Source organism: Acomys minous (assembly GCF_964271855.1).
Source record: "Acomys minous genome assembly, chromosome: 13".
NCBI lineage: Eukaryota > Metazoa > Chordata > Mammalia > Rodentia > Muridae > Acomys > Acomys minous.
Window position 1 is genome coordinate 68,465,017 of NC_140495.1, and position 21,697 is coordinate 68,486,713.

Below are 21,697 nucleotides of genomic sequence, written 5' to 3' on the forward strand. Positions count from 1 at the left end.
AGATGTTTAATTAAAGAACATTTGTATGGGGAATGAAGGCTCAAAATATGAAAGTACTGTACCATAATAAGGTGAGACATTAAGATTTTATTAAGTATAAGCACCTTGAACTAACACACTTATAAGTTGATTCACAAAACCAACAAACAACTCTAAAATAAAAATGTGAAAATGTACACTCACTTACAGGTGATCCTAGCTATTCTTTCAATTTCTGAAATTGACTTTTTCTTTTCCAAATGGCAGAACACAGAGGTAATACTCTTCATAAATTCTGAATTAAGACTGTGATGATATTGGTATATTCAAATTCTATACATCTCTGTCGGGGGACAATATATTATTGGACCTGACTGCTTGATAATCTGGTCTTTGAGAGTTCTCAAAGACCTCTCAATAGATAAGTTCTACTGTTGTTCCATAAGCTTACTCTTACAGAAAAAAAGGCCTACAGAATTATGTAGGTCGGTCCTTTCAATGGAGATATCTCCTAACATGAAGGAATCTTCAATTTTTAACATAAATCTTACATCTCTTTGGCATGATGTGCCCTTACCTTTCCTCATGTGAAAAAACAGAGAAAACTACTTCTGTGCACATTACCACAAGCTCACAGAAACCATTCGGTCAGTATTCTTTCTCACTGTCTATTTATTACCATCTTCTAACATCTGCCTCTATGATTACAGAAAGACAGGAGTGTAATTAAGCTAAGCCAGAGGTGTCCTTTGTTTACTTTTGCTAATAAACTACATGTAAGAAAGCCACTCTTCTAAACAAAAACTATGCAGTATAAATAACACTATATCAATCCAAATCATTTTAGTTTTGGCCTTCTGCCATAGTCTTATGTCTCTTCTAGAATGTAACTCAAATTTCTGCTTTAACGTCTATTTAAAATTATCTTCGGTGATTATAAGGACCAACTCACTCATCCTTTTACATACACATGAATGTGTGTGTGTGTGTGTGTGTGTGTGTGTGTGTGTGTGTGTGTGTGTTGACATCAGAGAGAGATCCTGAGATCAAGACAAAAATCTTTGACTTCCAGAGATCTGCAGTCTAGATGAAAAGTCAGGATGTTGATGCTGACACGGAAAGTGGAGGCTCCCCAATTTCCACCCTGCAGACAGGAAAAGAAACCTTAAGACATACAGGCTGTCACAGACGATGAGTAGGCTGGACTGGTGAGGGAAAAGCAAAGATAGCTTTAAGAATAAAAAACAGCATTTGATTAAGTCAAGAAGGCCAACTGTTGGAGGTGAGAGTCGGGAATGGAAACACAGTGACTGCTGGTGCGCGTCGCTCTGGTACGGTGTTGCCTTGGCCATATCTCCTCTCAGCTTGAAGCCATCATCGCTCCTGACTAAACTTAACACTAAACTGTCTTTCTACACACCTCAATTCTACCTATGATAAGAGGATGCAGGCCCCAACCCTCGTAGCTGACATAGAGACCCCGGGCAGTAGTGTCACATGCAGACTCCTTTGTTCTACTACCAGTAACCCAGCAAAAGTACCCCCAATGTAGGGGTGTCAGGGTTTCCTGAATATCTCCAGTTTCTTTAAGTGTTTGATCTCTATGAGTGACTGCTTATCAAATTTTAAAACAGAGAACACAAACAGTCGAAACTAAAATTATTGGTTCTTTTCCAATTGCGTTGCTTGGCCTGGTGCCAAGTGTGAACGCCTGTCATGCTGCTGCCGCGTTCCTGCCTTTCGATTCTTTTGACTCCTTTACAATGAGCACCCGTTGTTAAATTACAAAGCACACGCAAGCCCATGCGTGCATGCGCGCAGACTCGCACGTGGACCCGCACATACGCACACGCTGAAATTTGGATTCTGCCCTTTCTAATTACAAATCACCACCTGTGGTAAAATTATTGAAAAACAGATGAGCTTTTCATTCCAGCAATAGCCTTAAAACAAGCAGCAGTTTCAACTGCCAGTGTGATGTATAGACACCACAGAGGGCAGATGAGGGATTAATTAGGTCTGTCCTTGCACATTGCCAGGGGAGCACTTCTGTAGAGGTGATTGAAAACTAGAGAGAGTGGCATTAGTCTTCATTGTTGGTTAAAGGCAACAAAAATAAAGATGCAATTGAGTTGACAAAGCTCCAAGGTATGTGGCTGAATCATTTGGAGGTGTCAAAACGATCAAACTATAATTAATTAGCTAAAGTGTTATATTTAATCCCTCAACTTTAATGAAGAATTTTACATCCATGAACAAATAGCACAAGAGACGCCATCGGTTTCTGATATTTGTTAGGTTTGGGGGGAAGGGGCGGTTGTTAGGAGAAACTCAAGCTTTTCTCAGGCTGTAATGATCCTCACCCTCTGCTTTTAATCTTACTGTCAACCCCCCCCCCCCTTTTCCTATAGAGCAGAGCTGCTGTCTGTTCTCTGCATTTCTATGAGGATAGCAATTGCAGACACCGGTCTCTCCCTGCCAGTGTGGGAGGTCTTTTTAAGGGGGCGCAGAACCTTGGCTGGGATGACCGCCTTTGAACACTTGAAGATTTTTTTTTTTAATCCGGCTATGTTTTGTCTTGTGTTACCAAGTATTGGCTCTAGTTTAGACCAGCATTGTAGCTGTTGATCTCGAAATGATAAAAGGAATAATTCATGAAAGTTACTTTTGGTCAGGAAATAATCATTGAATGCTTGCTACACATGTGGTACCTTTTGCTTATCAGAACAAATATTTTCAGATAGGAAAACATGTATGATTATATTTTTATGCTACCTGTAAAGTTTTTGCCCACCAAGGCACTTACAGTTCTTGATTTCATGGACTGTATGAGTCAACTGGTTCTAAATAAAGGCAGAACTGAAATCTGTTAACATTTAGCATTTCAAGCTAGCAGCTATAAATTAGCAGATTTTCTACCTGCTATTATGTACAGTATATATTTATTACTTCATATCAGTACTTTTTTCTTAAAATTGGAAAACCTTTTATTTTCTCTATTAGTTCCTTTGCTCATAGGTCAAACCAAAGCAAGCGTTTTGGGTAACCTTAAGCATTTTACACTGATAGTGGTGGTGAAGGCTTCTTAAATGCAGAATGTGATTACTATATCCCCACTGTCGCCTTAGCTTCTTTTCTTCCTTGCTGTGATTAAAAACCCTGATCAGAGGAACTTAAGGAAAGCAGCGCTTATTTGTTCAAGGAATAATCCATTCTGGTGGGGAAGGCAACGCAGCAGGATCTTGAAGCAACTGGTCGCACTGCATCTGAAATCCGGAAGTGCACAAGGAAATAATGCTCCTTGCTCCTAAATGCCCTTGCTACAGTTGGCACCGCCCACAGTGGGCGTGTCTTCCCACGCCAATCAACCTAATCAAAATAATAATCCTCCACAGGGATGCTCTGAGTCCTGGCTTCCAGGTGACTCTAGATTCTTTCAAGCCTACAACACTAGCCATCACAAGCACCAGGTCATCAGGTAATAGCGTTCAGAGAACTTCACCCAGCTGACTTTTTACCTCCCAACCTGCCAAACTGTGTCACACACACTGGCTTACTATTTTAACAAAGACCCATGTTGTTAATAACGTTTTACATTTAAATGTTTCTTCACATTTTCAGACTGCTTCCAAAACTATCTCACTTCTCCCTTGATCTGCAAAACAACCTGGTAGGGTTATTTGCAGCTCTCCATATTAACAGCCTACAAGATCGCTCAGCAGAGCACAGGAACAGAGTACATGTTGCACACCAAAAACTACTGGAAGAAAGTATGGGAGTAAACATCTTGCCTCATTTCAGTGCAAACACAGCTTCCTCTTACAGGTCCTGTTAGAGCTGCTGGGTGAGGTTAACAGCATGTTGGGAATCTTTGAGATGCTTACAATGTACCTTCTGCTTCCTTTATTTTCAAAGCAAATGACACTTTCTACAACATATTTATGGCTAGAAATATAAACATAGCTTTTTCTTTGAGCAAAGAGCCCTCCCTCTTGTCTTTTGGAGACATGTGTTCCTACTTTGTTTTGAGAGGGATCTTGTGCTATTTTTAATTCTCAAACAGCAAAAGGTAGATACGCCAGCCACTGCTTGTGTTTGGACAGGGAAGCAGGTCGGGGGAGGGGATATGACTAGATTCCTTGTAAGGATCAAGGGGAAGACACCATTGAGAAACAGCTCACCACATAGCTCCAAAGCTGAGATTCTACTCAGGGAACATCATGGGAGCTGGCGAGTTGCTGTCTCATTACAATGCTGATTTGGGGAAGATACCTGATAGCCTTCCAAGAAATTAGTGACTGGCAAATGAGGAAGGGGGAAAGCTTGAAATGACCTTTCAGCAAAGGAGTAGAGAAAATCTGAGTTCCACACATCTTTCATTCTTGTCACAACTTTCTCTAGCATGTGCAGACAAGGGTAATCTAAAGGCAGCCGTTTCTAAACACCTCATTCCTCAACATCTTCCAAGTTTGATTTGTAAGAAAAAAGTAAGCCAGTATCAACAACTGCAGGGGTTTTACTTAAGGCCATAGGATATGAGCAAAATGAAAAATGTCACTAGCATATTTCTCCCGTGGACATAGAGCAACATACACTGAGGAGGTAGGGTCAAACTGCCATAGTATTGTCCGAAGTTATCTGGTAGTCCAGGACCTCTGAAGACACCAGTTACAATTACGTTAGAAATGATGGCAATCAAGGTTGGAAACTGGTGAGTGCCAGGCAATTCTCTAGTCCTACATAACCCTTTCCATACTTTGCAGATCACTTGGGGCTGTGTCACTTGTCATTTATTTTTCTGTCCCCAAGAAGGGTGTTTGTTGTTGTTCAGTAGTTTACTTTGTACATTTGTATAACTTCTCTATTACCTTGACACACTTATAATAATGTCTAAGTACCAAAACATCTTTAGAGAAAGCTGAGTTTATTGTCATAGCTATCTGAAAGCAGATAGGCACTGGTTGTGGTGCAGACAGGCTTCATTGCTCTGACCTTTTTAAAGCTCAAAGGCTCCATCTCTGTTACTCTGCCCTACTGAGTCCCCAGTTCCTCCTGCAATGGTGTTCTATTGTAGATACCTTTCTGCTACAACTATTTTTTCCAGAGTTTTCTTGGCAATTGTACTCTACTTTTCTTTTTAATCAACAACTGGGCTGTATGTTATTGCATGTTCTGTCTGGAAGACATCAAAGATCAATAGCTACAGAATTTCAAAAACTGTCAAATAAAAACTAACTTCAATTCTCTAGTTCCTGTTTCCAAATCCTGAAGTACCATTAAAGCCAAACACATCTGTCTGTAGCCCAAGATGGGGTTCTGTGGACCAGAGAGGCTGCAGGTAACTTGGAAGCTGGGTAAACAATGCACACTGAAGGCCCTTTGTTCTCCGGCAAAATGCTAGCTATTTATTTACATTTCCTTGGTGTCATTTTTCCCAGATGGCTTGGAGAAGCCAGGGGAGCCTCTAGGTCTGTACTCCTCAATTGGCAGACTGTGCCGCCCTGGGGACATGTGACAATAACCAGACACATTCTGAGTGTCACAACATGGGACGTGTTATTGGCATCTGTAGTGAAAAGATTGGAAATACTGACAAACATCCTAGGTTGTGTGGAACATCCCCCTCACAACCACAGATTATCCACACACTTGAGAAACCTCCCTTGGATCAGTGAGTGTGAACACAAGAATTTCAGTAACAAGAAAGGAAACCATAGAATTTTTTTATTCATGAAATGCCAATTAAGGAGTGTTAATTAGTAATTTAGGCATATTTAGATAGATGAGAGTATCTTGATATATTACCATTTAAAGATGGACATACAAGCTGAGTTCAGAAGTAACCTGAATGTGAAATGTAAAGCATTCACTCAAAGTTAATCCTTCCCCTCAATTGGCTTCTGTACGGAAATTACATGTGTCTGTGTTAACTTTGCCCTTTGTCCTAATGGAATGTTTGGACAAGCAGATTGTTTTATTTGTATTAGGCTGTGTAGTTGCTCCACTAAAGTAGGCTGCACATCCTCACTTTATTCAAAATGGTAAGGTTGTGATGATAACAGCTCACACCTGATAATTCACACTTATTGCTTGTATAATACACATCTGATAAAAGACAAGTTCAAGTTTCAGAGATTTTTGAGTGAGGAAATCAGCAAATAACCAGTCTTTGAGAGATGAAGTCAAATAAATCATTGCTAACAGAGACTCATTGTTTTATGTGCACTGTGTCCACAGACCTTACTTACCACATCTTTTATTTGCTTTATCTGACACTACACACTGAATTATAGGGTATTTCCTTTGTTTCTTAAAATTTTTTATTTAAATAATTTATTCAGATAATATCTCAGCTGTTATCCCCTTGTAACTTCTTGTTCCCCTTCCCTCCTTCTTTCACCCTATTCCCCTCCCCGAGGCCTGTTGCAGAGGAGGGCCTCCTCCCTCACCATATGACACAGTATATCAGGTCTCATCCTGATAGCCTGCTTACTCTTTCTCTGAGTGCCACCAGGCCTCCCCACCAAGGGGAAGTGGTCAAATCTGGGGCACCAGAGTTCATGGAGGAGTCAGTCCCTGCTCCCCACACAACTGTGGGGAATGTGCTGTCCATTGCCTAGATCTGATTAGGGGGTCTGAGTTTATTGCATGCATTGTCCTTGGCTGGTACAGTACTTTGTGCAGAGCCCTCTGGGTCCAGATCCGCCTGCCTTGATGGTCTTTTGTAGAGTTCAGGTTCCTCTGGGTCCTTATATTTCTCCATTCTCCCATATCTCTCTCACCTGAAGTGAGTTAATCCAGACCCAACAAGACACACATAGTATATACTCACTTATAATTGGACACTAGCCCAACATGGATGCCCTCTGAGAGTCTAAACCAGGAAGGATTAGTTTTCTATATAAGCACACAAACACACACACACATGGAAAAAGGAGTCAAGATTTCAGGTATGGTTTGGTGATGCAGGGGATTCATGTAGGGCAAATCTAACACACACACACACACACTCACACATACACACACATACACACACATACACGTGTATGTGTGTTATACATTATATTTTATGTAATACATATTATATAAAATGTATACTTTATTATACCATATACATTATAATATATAATATCATATATACATATATGCTTGGGAAGATGGTGATGTCTGTCAATCAGGGAAGTGAAAACTATTTGAATACTTTTGCTCAGTACAAGAATCTCAGACTCAGAATTAGTAGGGGACTTGAAAATATTTTCCTAAGGCCCTCATCTCACACATAAGCAAATCAAACCCAGACAGTTGGTGTGGTGGTGTCATGCCCTATCTTGTATTCTTTTCCTAAAGGTCTGTGGCACTGAATTTACCTGGAAATCTGTAAATGAGACAACACCCGATAGAGTTGCTCCATGTATATTACTGGAGCAGAAAAACATACCCAGCCCCAACTGGCCTTCCTGGTTACGTAGAAGTTGAGATTTTCCTCTGGAATTCCATTGCTCCCTGCTTGAACAAAGCCTCGGTTTATTTGGGTTCAGGACACAGTACAGAAAAGGAAGTTTCCTATGAAAACATATGCTTTATAAATTTCCTATCTTTTCTTCCCTCCTCTTCTTAACTGAGCTAGTTAAAACTCACTAAATGTTAAATTATAGTTGCAATGGGCTAAGATTAATGGTGATGCTTATTTGGTACATTTGCCTTAGGATCCATTTCGCGTTTTCACAATTTTTTTTTTTTTTTTTTTTTTTTTTTTTTTTTTTGGTTTTTCGAGACAGGGTCTCTCTGTGTAGCCTTTGCTGCCCTGGCGTTTTCACAATTTTAACAAACAATTGTACCTAGAATAAGCAGACACTCTTCAGCCCCCATTAACCACGTTTGGATTTGAACTGGTGACCTTAAGGGGCAAGGCTACACATCACATTATGGATGCCCCAGGCCAGAAGGTTCACTCGCTGGCTATTGCTTTAATGTAATGCCGAGAGCAAGATCAGCAGTGGGAATTCTCCCCAGTATGTGGGTCCTGAGGTCTTAGGAATTCTGCTGTTGAGAGTTCTTCCTTTTGTGTGGAGTAAGGACCTATTAGCTAGCAACATCTTTAGAGAAACTGCAGAGGGATAAAGAATGCTGTGTAATCGTGCAGTTCTGCTGGAGAAAAAGTAGAGGTATCAGGTTATAGCTGTCTGATTTCCCGTCAGGCTGGTTGATAGCTCAAGTCACCAGTGCCCATGTTAGAGGAAATAGTCGCGAGCATTAATGATTTGCTGGTACCAAGGGACGCGGCGAATGGTTTAAAAATACTGCCCCTCAATGGGAGAGAATGTATTTCTATTAAGGGACCAGAATTGTGCTACGCTTGTTGGAATTTTTGCTTGTGCACAGGAATTTACCTCGAGGTCTATGTCTGTCACTAAAATTGACAACTGCCTATGGCTCTGCACAATTGAAACGTAGATCTTAAATTTCACATCATTATCCAAATAAAATATATCTGCCAAGGGGGACTGGTATTACACAGTTAGAGGACTATGATACTAGGAGTCTGATTAACATATTGAGTATAAGGAGTATAAGAATTTCTCACCTATTTTCCGTGGAGAAACTGGCTGGGGAGCTCTTGCTAACTGGACTAATTGATGAGCCTTCCAGTACTAAGCAGAAAGATGCCCAGCAACTGCCTGGCCCTTGGAGGTGGGACCTACAATATATGTCAGTGCAAGAAGGGACAGAGTTCAAAGAAGATGTTTCCTTAATCCCAGCTCCTAAAAGGAACCATTAGCCCTTGATTACCTAATCCAGAACAACTAACTGCTCCTGGGCTTCAGACTGATGCAGAGGGATGAAGGAAGACTCCCGGATGAATTTTTTTCTCTCAAAAGTTTTGACACTACGATGCTCCTGTTTTTAGATTATTTATAAAATCACCAAAGCCAAACATGACATAAAACATCTTCCCAGTATAATAAAACCAAAAAGAAGAATAATAAAGGAATGGAGGTTTGCTCTAAAAGATACATTGACAGTTTTTTTTTTGCACAAATTACATGTGGGTTTTATTGTGTATTAGTCACTTGGTTTATGGTGTAGAGAACAATTCTGCATTGTAATAGACAGGTTAGGAGAGGATGCACATAGACAGTTATTATATCTAATTCTCTGTTTCAGACCACAGTGATTTAGGTAATCATAGATGCATATGTTTGTTCAAGTTGCAAGTAAAGTCTGGCACAAATGCCATCGTGAATTTTATTTTTCCAAGGGAAAGTAGAGGTAACTTTTTTTTTTTTACCTAATACACAGATGACATTTTGAGTGGCCTTAAGAACTGACAACTAGCAAACAATTGTAATCACTCTGTGGCATCATGGTGATTCAGTTAGCCTTACTTTCCAAAAGTGCCACTCCATAATAGTCTTCACCAGACTATGATCACATTCTTCACTGATAGCTATATTGATAGCATTTTATTCAAAATAGACTGCTCCCTTTGTCATATTGCTGGCTAGCTTACATCTAATCTCTCTGCCTTATTTTATAACTCTGAAATATGGTTCAGACTGTAAAATTTTGCATGGTGTCATGCCCGGACATGGCTTTTAAAAATGGAGGTTACTAATGATAGCTTCACTCCAAGATTTCTGAAATGAAGATATTTCTCTCTTTTTTTCCAGATACAGATTTTAAAGTTAGTAAAACTGAACTAACTAGTATGCACTGTTACTGTCACCATCTTATATGTTCCATAAGGTTAAGAAGGCCCATCTTACTCTAATGGAACAAGCACAAGGTCTCATAGAATCCAAACAAGGAGCTCTATGACGTCACTGGTCACTGTGAGAACAGGGTCAATTCTCCATAGTTCCCTTGCCTTCTGCCTCCCAACAAGGAGATAGGAAGAAGGAGATTTCCTCTTCTCTGAGTTGTACTGAGCAATACTGCACACACACTTTTTCTATGCTAATATTATGATCTTAATGGAAAGTGCAAAAAGGAGTAAAAAAAAAAAACACAGCAGATGCAGCTCTCCACTTTGTGTTTTGATTTCCTACTCTAAAACCCCAGCACCAAAGCTTTCTCAAATTAATTTAGAGGATTCAGTAATTAATACATAAGGTTAAAAGCACTTGGCCTGAATGTGTGGTCTGGGTCCAGGTACCTATGTTTTACCGGGATAAAATGTCATGCTATTTTATATTATACTGAAGTACCTTACAGCCACGAAGGGGAGAAAAACCTGGAGATAATCTCATTTTCTTTCCTGACTTATTAAATCACTCTATGCTATTTCAATTTGTGTCAATATATCATATATTGCTTTTCATTGTCATCTTACACTGCAGTCTTGTTTGATCTGTTTGTAAATACTTTGGTACCTGAACTGACATATATAAGTGTTGACCTTTACACTACTTTACTAATTGATGGAAGGACAAATATTGGACAGTGTTTAATCTAGGCAGTGTGTAATGTTAGGCCTGTAGTACGAACTGAATGGCCCTTCTTTAGCTTATTCTGTTTATGACACTACACTATGCTGATATACCTTTGGGTTGGTAGCAAACACTAGCAAAGGAACTCTCCATTTTCTTGCCACATGGGCCATAGGGTTGAGAAATTGTGGTCCACATACCTATGTTTTGCTGGGCTATTTTATACTATACTAGAGTGCCTTACTGCCATGCAGGAAAGTAATATAAAAAGAGAAGTCACTCGGTTTTACTCTCTAGGGTCCCATACAAGTAAGTTAAGATAACGTTCATCACTTTGTGCTTTGAAGCTGACTCTTAAGGTAAGCTCTACGTCATAGCATGTATTGAAATTTCTTGCAATAAGACTTTTTAAAAAAAAATGGGTAGATGCACACGGTATAACAGAACAAGAGTGATTTGGGGAAATCCACAAATCATTTTGATCGCGTGTTTATTTCTATGTCCTTTTCTACCAAATATCTTAAAGTTATATGGTGCTGCCGTGGCTGTATAATGGACAAGCTGAGGTAAGGGAAATGTCATATGGTCTTCGCTCCCTGCATTCTGGAAGGCAGTCTCGGATTCCAGAGCTGTTTGAGCTGTTCACAAGGCTATGTGGAGAGTGTTTTAAATTGGGACAATAAAGCAGATTCTGTACACAAGCGCGTCCTTTGTTTACTCTCAGTGCTCACTGAGTGTCATTCTTGCTTTTTCTATAACCTTGGGGATTGTGTATGTCCCTAGAGAAATGCTCGAACGGGAGGTGCTATGAAGAGTTAAGAGAAAACCTAGAAATGAGAGAGAGAAATACAGTCCCTGGGGCTCTCTGTTTACTTAGCTTTAAAATTTCTTTTACCTGGTCTTTACTAAGATTTATCAGTCCTTTCTAAAAAAAATAAAGTGTGTTACTCTGTTTGGGACCCAAAGTATTTTATAGTAGACGTGACTGACTTCCCTGTGGGTCTTACATTTAGTCTGATCAGTATTCATCATTCCTATGAAGAACAAACAAAAATATATTCCCACTGGGAAGACGGAGACTCTCAAGCATAGATGGGTCTCCTTTTGTTCTTTTCCTCTCTCTCATTCCCTTGAATCCATAACCCAGTATTGTCAAAGTGAAATAACTAGAGAGTGGCATGAGACAAAACAGCAGGAGCCATATGAAGCTTCCCTACAAAAAGGAAAGTTGTGAGATTGGGAACAATATCAAATTACTTCCTAGAAACCGTAGGAAAGAGGTTTATGGCTTATGTACTTCATTTTTTATTAATGTATATTAATTGTACAAAGTAAGAGGTTTCATTATGACACTCCCACAGACACTTTTATAATGCTCAGCCCTCACATTACTTTTCCTCCTTTGTTCTTTCCACATCACAGATAATCCTCCTCTCACTTTTGCCCCAGATTGCACATCCAGAAATAAACATGTGCTGCTGGGTTAGTGAGGCTTGCTTATTTCACTTAGCATGATGATCCCCAGGTTCATCCATTTCCCTGTTGTGGAATAAATCTCACATTTGTATAGAACCACATTTTCTTTACTCATCTATCTAAGTGATGCCTAAGTGGATTCCACAACTTGGCTATTGATAATTATGCAATGGTTAACATGGGTATTCACTTAGCTATTCTAAAGGATTTTGATATACCAGCTGTATTCTCAGAATGCTGTAGCTGGACCTGGAATGTTTTACTTTTAAGGTTTTGTGTAATACTCATAGTAGTCTATAGTGGTCAGACTATGTATTTTTCAAGCCATGTCATTAAGAGAGAGAACAGAACAAACGGATAAAAAAAAGGATATAAAAATTAATAAGCTAAGGATTTGAAATAGGTATATATTTACCAGGTAATTATTAATATAGATAATACAGAAAATGACCTTGTATATTTTTCCATAATCATGAATAAATGATGAGAGAGAGAGAGAGAGAGAGAGAGAGAGAGAGAGAGAGAGAGAGAGAGAGAGAGAACATGGCAACATGGTAGTTACCTTGCCATGAAATCCAATTCTCTTCTTCTGTGTTTTAATAACAGCCCTCATGTTTCACCCAGATTTCTAGATTGTAAACAATAAATAACATGTTGCAAGTGCTTTGCCCTCACTGCCTATCCTTAGGTGGGTGAGATACTGAGTTTAGTAAGTTTGTGTTCAAAGATATTAGAGAATGCGGCTCTTCAACAGACATGCCAAGAATACACTGGTCTACCATCTTGGCTTCAGAATAACTTTCCCTCTACTCTTCCTCCTCCCCCATTCTTTTCCTCTTTCTTGATAGAATTTCATTCACCATATAGCCCTAGCAGGCCTAGAACATGCTAAATAGATTAAGCTGTGCTGGAAACACAGAGATCCACATATCACTCTCTCTCTGTTAAGATTAAAGGCATGGGCTAAGAAACCTTTCTTCTTCAAAGCCTATGAGGAAGTGTTCTAGTTCCTAGGATATCTTGTGCAAAATTCCCTACTTTTACTTACTTAGCTAATTTTCGATTTTAGTAAACTGTTCACAGATTCAGTTTTGTTTTGGTTCATTTTCAGTTTTACACTGCCAGTGCTCTTTGTCTTTTTCTATTCTTAGAGAACAAAACAAAAACAAAAACAAAAGCCACCACCACCACCAACAACAACAACAACAACAAAAACCCTAAAAGCCTAGAGAAGGTCTCTTGACTCTGGTGTAAAGTGAGGGTTGATTTGGAGGACTCTCTGTAGTTCTAAGAGTGCAGGATAAATATTCCAAAGCACACCAGAAACGATTAATATTTTTGCACTAAAAGTAGACCTGTACTTCATATGATGCAACTTGTTTATGGCCTTTCTGTCATAACTCTGTTGCCACTCTGGAGTCTTGTCTATTGCCTTTAACATGAGGACGTAGCATGATGCCAGTTAGTGATGGAAGGTAATATCCTAAGGTGATTTTGACGTTGCACGGTGGTGGACCTCATTTGAATTTTCTAAAACTCAACTTTCTATTTGAAAATGAGGAGAGAGGTCATTTTTCTCATCCTAACTTACTGCATGAAATGAGCACACACATAGTCTGGTGAAGTGAAAATAAAGGCCCTTTGTGAACCGGAGGTGAGGCAGCGTATGAAAACAAGGGTGAGTTCATTCCACGCTGTAAAGCAGCAGGCGAACTGAACGAAGGGCCGGGGAGAGTGAGTCATGGCTGTTACGTGGCGCCATTCCTTTCACACAGGATTCCATAGGCACAGACTCTTCTTCATTTAGACACTGAATTTTTTGTTTTGCTTATCTTAGCATAAACGTAGATGGGGGAGGGGATTAAAAATTTTTAATTAAAGCCTTTATTGATAGGGCCTATCTTAGCATACCAAAAAGTGATGTCTTTTGTACTCATCAGGAAGAACAAATGATTGGTGTCAATTGTGTCTCAGAAGGCCTTACCTTCACTTTTGCCTGGCATGTTTCAAATGTGTTCAAAAGGGGCAGCATACATTACTGGGTCCACAGTACTGCGTCTGCAGTGTGTGTAAGTGCAATATTTTCCACATAGGAGAGGAAATGTGAATATTGTCAGTGACACAATCAGATAAAATGAAGCAAAATTCCAGGGCCTGTGTCACTCTCTTCATAAAATGTTCTTTTGAAAAAAAAATTCCTGAAACTTGCAGTGGATGTTATGTGAAATCCATAAATACAAAATGTATGAAGACTGGAAATAAAATTAAAAAGAAGATCTTTAAAGACCGAGGATGAACTGAGACCCAAAATAAATATCTACAGAGACATGTTGCCCCATTAACTGAATATAGTGTCCGTGTTCAGGAAAACTGGGTTTCAGCATCTCCTACTTATGCCAAAATACATACTATGAAGAGAATTGTTCCCTCTGTGTTTCTCAGTCCTGGCCTTTGCTACAAACCTTTAAATGATCCACCACTCTTTTGAGCTCTGAATGGGTATGCCTTGATAGCAAAGCAGTACTGAGGGTTGAACTTTGAGGCAACTCTGAGGTGGCCTGTAGGAGAGCAAAAAGAAGCCCTACTTCTTAGGTCATCTGGGTGAAAAAAAGAAAGAATCTTTGAATATGTAACAAAACCACCAAAACATGTGAAACAAGCTGAGCAAATTGTGCCACATAGTTTGTGGCTTTATTTGTTCTGGAAGGTTTTTTTTTTTTTTTTTTTTTTTTTTTGAAAAAATTTAAAGGTCAGCATAGAAAACAGACAACCACCCTGACAAAGAAGCTTGAACTGCCACATTTTCTGGAGAGACTCCCGTGACCACATCCATGTAACCTCAGTCTACCTCACATGATGAGTCTTGCCACTAGTCTGACCCTCTCTACGCTACCACCAACTGAAAGCACAAAGTACAAACCCAGGAATCTAGTGGAAGACTGTTGAGTGCCCAAAGGTAAGCTCAACACCTTCCTTCATTGAGCCTCATGTGAGGCGCTCATACAACTACAACTGTTTGGGCTCTGGGCTTTTTACTGTAATCAACAAGCATGGAACAGGATGTCCATAACACAATTAGAACAGTTTCTCCTAGCTGGGTCTCATTTTGAGTCAAATTCTGATTGATAACCAAGAAGCAACAGCAAGTCTACTTCTTTAAAGCATGAGGGGGTTTTCAGAAGTCCTTAGCAGGCTCCACATCGTGTTGGGGTGAGAATTAATCTTAGACCCCATCACCTAATTGAGTGAATGGAGTTCAAGATTTATAATTACTCTCACAAATGAAATTGCCAATAAATTATACTATCAGTGAAACAAAACACACACGACTGCAGGTGCAGAAGTAAATTCAATGACTCAGCATAGCTATTTTCTTGGCATGAACATCCTAAGAAATAAGGACTATTATGGTCTCTTTTTTAATTCGCACAGCATCAGGAAGCAAGAAGCACAGTATAAGCTTACAGTAATAAACTGAATTCCTACTCATGATCCTGTAAGGGATGCCTTATAGTCATCAAAATGCTTTACTCTAAGAAGGAGAACTCTTATTCATACCCGAAAGATGAAAAGAAAACAAATTGGTGAGATCAAACAATACATTGAAGCTTTTCTTAAAATTTTTTTATTTAAGTGATTTATTTAGATTATATCTCAATTGTTATCCCCTCACTTGTAACTTCCAGTTCCCCGGTCCTTCCCTCTTTCATCCTATTCCCCTCCCCTAGGTCTGTGACAGAAGGGGACCTCCTCCCCCACCATATGATCACAGCTTATGAGGTCTCATTCTGGTAGCCTGCTTACTCTTCCTCTAAGTGCCACCAGGCCCTCCCCACCAAGGGGAAGTGGTCAAATATGGGGCAGCAGAGTTCATGTCAGAGTCAATTTCCACTTACCACACAACTGTGCAGAATGTGCTGTCCATTGGCTAGATCTGGATAGGGGTTCAAGGTTTAATGCATGCGTTGTCCTTGGTTGGTACAGTAGTTTGAACAGACTGCCCTGGGTCCAGATCTGCCAGCCTTGATGGTCTTTTTATAGGTTTCTAGGACCCTCTAGATCCTTCTACTTCCTCATTCTCCCTTACCTCTCTCACCTGCAGTCCCAATAGGAAGTCCCAGCATCTCTCCCAATCTCCTGTTCAGTGAAGACTTTCAGGGGACTTCCCTTTAAGGGTTAAAATAAGCAACAAAGGAATCAAATGAACAATGACAACTCAATGCAAACAAACTTTAATTAAAAATTATGGCCCTGCTCACTTCACAGTTTCGTCAACTTTCATTGTCTTATTCTCTCAGTAAAGGTCAATGTTGCCGTAGGAAAGCCATTAACTACCAAGAGATTAAGAGTGGACTGAGCCAACATATAACCTAATGGTACCAACTGGAGCTGTTTATCCTCTTAAACAGGCCAAATTCTCCCATATACTAAGAAAATAAGAAGCCATAGAAGGACGCCTCCTCTACTCTGTGCAAGAAATAGCTTCAGTGTAAGAGATTAAAGAGACATGGGTGAAAAGAAATAATAATGAGACAAAGATGGGAATTCCTATGTTTCCTAGCAAGGAAGACTTTGGAAATGCAAGACAGTTCTTGAAGCATTGTTCCAAGTGGTAGTAAATTAACCCATCATAAAACACTTCAATATGATGCTATACAGATGTCATCAGAAAGGTTCTATGATTTATGAAATCACATTCTTCTAAAGCTAGCAGAAGCATTCCAGATTCATCACAGGTCCTAGTAACAGAAGAAGTAAGCTATTTTTCATGTTTTTCCTACCAGGCTCTATGTGCCCTCAAGTTAATCCTTGCCACACACGGGGCCATCCCTTAAATATTTGACACTTTCTATATTAGTAGAGACAAAGGAAAAAAACTATTTAGAGCAGTGGTTCTCAACTTGTGGGTAGTGGCTCCTTTTGGGAAGGCGTCAAAGAACCCTTTCACAGGCATCACCTAAGCACATCTACATTTCAGATATTTATGTTAAAGTTCATAACAGTAGCAAGACTACAGTTAGGAGGTAGCAACGAAAATATTCTTTTTGGGTGGCGGTTATCAAAACATGAGGAACTGTATTACAGGGTCTCTGCATTAGGGGTGGTTGAAAAACGCTGCTCTAGACACTGTGGATAGATATCAGCATCACTAAAGCACTTTGATGAACATTAAGCTTTATGAAGAAACATCCTCACTGTTTTTGTTTCTACTGAGTCTTTTAAACTGGACACAACCTCAGACCCAGGCCAGACAAAGGATATACATCAGATAGATAAAAAGTAACTTAATGAAATGCAATGTTCCTTTCCAGTTTGTTCTAGTAAACACAGCCCATGACTATTGTGCTGTGTCTTGAAGGCAGAAATCCTCCTAGGCAGGCAAGATTCTGATGTTTCTAAATTGAAAAAGCACGAAGGTAAGGGCATTATTAAGAAATGAATTGGTTCTAAAAACAAACTCCCTTGAAAACCTTCCCATTCCACATACATTGTAAACATTTACCACAATCCAACATGAAATGCATCTCTTAAAATTTCATTTCTTTCTGGGGACTTGAACTCAGGTTTATTTTGAGTGTAATTACAAGCGAGGTTTCACCTTGGTTTATGTCAAAATCATTATAGTGGAAAATAGCTATATAGCATTACCCTTCACAGACTAGTGATGTGAGGATTATTATTTATTTTGATTAGACCGGCATTGTTATTAGAGACTTTTTTTTTCTCTCTCTCCTCCAGTTCCCTGTAACAATACTCTTTCAGAAGGCAGGAGAAGCTGCTATCAGGAGGACCCAGGGAATCTAATTTTCCTTTCTCCCATCAACTTCGGGTGCAGCTGGCTTCCTTCATTCTGCAGAACCTTATCATATCAACCATAACCATCAACAAAACACACCCAATCCCCCACACCTTGCTCATTACCCGCTGAAACTCATATAGTTTACTTGTGCTACCTGCCCATCTAAAAAGCATACAGCTCACTCATCCCTGTATGAGCTGTGCAGCAACATTTATACCAAAGGGTGAAATCCTGGAACATTTAAGTATCTTGAAAGCAAATGGTAATTAAACACTTTTCCCCCTCGAACACCGGGAAGCTGGAGTGGTGAAGGGGAGAGAGCTGGGGACAGGAATCTATTATGCAGTGGAGGATTCTGTCTGGTCGATTTAAGCAGATTGTAGCTGAGGCCGTCGCACAGAACCGCCTCAGGTAAGGGAGCGCACTGTTCCTTTGGGGTTATCAAACCGGCCAGGCCTTGAAGGCAGAGCAAAACCCTTCCAGTGGGAAGTTCTTCCTAAGTGCTCGCATGGCATCCGCGGGATTATCCCACCCCACTCACACATCATCTGGCTTTAAACTTCAGGCCCTCTGGCAAAGAGGAGCCTAACATTATATGCGTTCCCTCCTCCCTCTTATCCCTTGGTTCTGCCTTTCCCATCCTGTTTCCTAGCAGCCGCTGGCTGAGGCCCTGCCCTTCTCTGCCAAGCACCAGGCTGGATTAGCTGCAAGCCAATAGCTGGGGGTCAGGATTAAGAGGCCAGCGTGCACTTTAATACAAGCTGCCTATAATTAATGGCATTATTAATAGCTTGACTGAAAAATTCATTAAAAAATCCATTAAAAATAAATACCCTTTTACAAAAGGCATCGCCTTGGGTGAGAACAACAGAAAAAAAAGATAAAGGAAAATTGATTGGTGGCTTTCAGTTCACAGAAAGACAGACCATAGTTCAAACTGATTAAAATTGAACATTTTAGATTAAGCACTCTTGCCAAAATATTCTCTGTAGTTACCCAACATGAAAATATTATGATATATCACATATTTATATTCCTTTGCATCAAGGGCAGGATAGAACACACACAAGCAACTGCTTCATATAACTTTCTCAGGGTGAATGTTCTTGACTTTTTTTTCAACAGCAGACTGCCCTATGAAGTGGTGGCTAACTGAATCTGCTTAATTCATAGCCTGAACTGCAATGGATCTGTCAGAAGGCAGATCATCACCACAAGCTATTCACTTTTCCCAACTCTGTAGCAACTTGAGTAGTATCCTTGCCTCGGTGAGCTAGCCCCCTTCCCTTCCTCTTTCTTCTCACTCTCTCTCCCTCATTCCTGCCACAGTTCTGGTCCATCGATCTGGCTCTGTGACTTGAAATCATCGATCCTACTGAGTTTTGCCTCAGCCCAAGTAAACAACGTCCACAGTGATTGGAATGTCTGCCTTAAACGTTTGCTCAGAGAGAGGAGCGGTGATAGAAACGGATAGCTATAGGCTGGATAGACAGCCTCCTTGGATTTCTATAAAGGTTTGTTTGTGTTGATACCAAGTCTGATCTTTTGGGTCAACATTGCCCTGGGTTTAATCTGCTCACTGGTGTGAGATGAACATTGTCTTCCTGAGGTACAGGCGATCACACTCTCGCTCAGTCAAAAGACCCTATTCATGAGAGCGTTTGCTGGGAAAGCGCTTTTATTCACTTCACCTGTTAGGTTGGGTCTATAGAACACAAAGCCAAGTGGAGATTAGGCAATTATCTGGTTAATAGGATCAACATAGACAAGAAGTTCATTCACTGGGCAGTTTTGACTGCACTCCATGCGCAGCTCAGCCTTCCACAGAGGAGAGGCAAAGGGCAAGGAGAGAACGGAATGCTTCAGAATTCATGGTGGAAGAGAGAAAATGAGACAATCTCACACAGCCTACAACTGACAGGCGGTTTACAAGTGAGGGCAGAATCATACATGATCTTATGCATTACAGTGTGCTCAGTCACAACAGTAACATGGTAAGTGCTACAGGGCTTGGTTACATCAGGCTGAAATTCTTGGAAAGGTAGGTCATTGTTTTTACACATTAGGATAGCTCAGATTTGCCTCTTAAATCTGGAAAATTTGAACAGGGCATGCATTTCTTACCTATGAAAACTGCATCCAGTCTCCTTTGTTCTTTCACTTAAGTTCTCAGAATTTATTCTGAAGATTGTATTAGGTTGCTGGAAATGTTGAGAAACTTGTATTTATCTGGATTCACAAAAGCACCCAGAGATACTGTGTTAAAACCCTGGCACTGTTTTAGCTCTCTCTTTTCCACCCTTAATTACTACTTGGTACAGAGGTCTTCAAAGTTATCAGCACGCTGTGATCGATACTGAGAAGTGAGCTTTGCAGTCAAAAGCTCCTGATAAAAATGCCCTTGCCGTGTTGATTTTTCCTTTTGTTGCAAATAAAACATGGTAACAACTAGCACCATGCTGGGTAACTTCTCAAACAAGAAGAGGTAGTCTATCTAGCAGCTTTCACTTTCCTCCATTTCCTCTTTTCCCCAATGTGAAACACGTGTAGTTTTGTAAGGTTAGGAAACTTAAAAATAGATGTTTGGGGATAAGACACTCTCCCCTACTTCTTCTGAACATACTATCCTCAAGGATTTTAATTCTATGTTAGTATGAAAGCCAATGCCACTGTCTGCAATTATAAAAATTGTTTCAGTTGGTTGTTTTGTCCATGTGGGCCAAGATATTTAATTATTGTGTTTATGAAACGTTTACAGATGGAATCAGCTGCTTCCTGGGCATGTGCTAGAGAAAGAGTCAGGAGCCAGCTAGGTAGAAGGATCAGTGAGGCACTGGGTACCCAAAATGAGGGACAATGATGGGTGCTCAGGGAGATGGCATCACTGTTTGTATCAATCATAAAGCACCTGGTGTGTCCTTCACTGGGTAAATCGATCAATATTGGTATTAGAAAACTGACATCCTGCAAAGGCTCAAAAGACTCTGTATTCTATGTTTGTCTTTGAAATCCTGTTATTCCGGATGTCTGAGTCGGCTGGGAAATTAACCACATGTAAAGCACCCAGGAATCTATTTCCATCAAGAGGAACTGAACGGTTACAGACATGACTTATGGGGAATATGGGCAGAATGTGGAGGCAACGTATCAAGGATAAGGAAGCTAGAGAAGGCATTTCAATAGCACAGCAGTACAATCTCCACTGAGACATCACCACACAGTGAGTGATCCAGATATATCTCAGGGCAGACTCTGAATCATTCATTTCCTCTTTCATGAAATTATATTTGAACACTTACTAAATGTTGGTTACACCCTCCACTCAGAGAAATACAGTAAGCAACAACAACAACAGCGACAGCAACAACAAGATCCCCATATCATCCTGAAGGCTATAGTCCAAGGATATATATATATTCCAAGGTGAAGGATAAAAGAGGAATATCTATCTATCTATCTATCTATCTATCTATCTATCTATCTAATATATGTGATATATTATGTGATATATGGATATATGCAATATGTATAATAACACATAAATGTAAAGATATGTAACATTTTAGACATAATTATGAATAAGAATTAATGTATTAGTAGAATATGCAAAGAAATGTCAGAAAACCTTCTGACTTTCTAACAGTTTGATAGTTCCAGAAAAGATTTGATTAAGAGGGATGTGGATATTTACAGGAAGAACATTCTAAGAAAAGAGGACATGGGCTCAAGATGCTGATAAATACAATAAGAGTTTTAAGCTGTGTCTGATGGTCAAATGGATGGCAGTGAGGAAAGAAAGCATGTTATGACTTCAACCAGTTATTAAAGGCTATTGATTTGATTTTGGTGTTGTTGGGGGTTTCAATTGTTCTAAACAATTTGTTTGGGGTTTATTATGATAGATGAAATAGATTTTTGAGAAGTCTTAGTTAGTCCAAAACCTAGTCACTTTTATTAAAATTATTGACAAATAACTCATGTAAAAATACACCTTTAAAGTCGGATTATCCTT

At 39.8% G+C, this 21,697-nt stretch overlaps 2 long non-coding RNA genes across 2 annotated transcripts in view; both read left to right on the forward strand.

The window, feature by feature from the left end:
- Nucleotides 1-21,697, forward strand: part of LOC311581924 — a 97,858-nt gene that overhangs the window by 63,710 nt on the left and 12,451 nt on the right. The window lies entirely within an intron of this gene.
- Nucleotides 16,615-21,495, forward strand: LOC311581925. Its single transcript, XR_014773935.1, has 3 exons — nt 16,615-16,639; nt 17,198-17,302; nt 21,379-21,495. It is a non-coding gene; the product is annotated as an uncharacterized lncRNA (long non-coding RNA).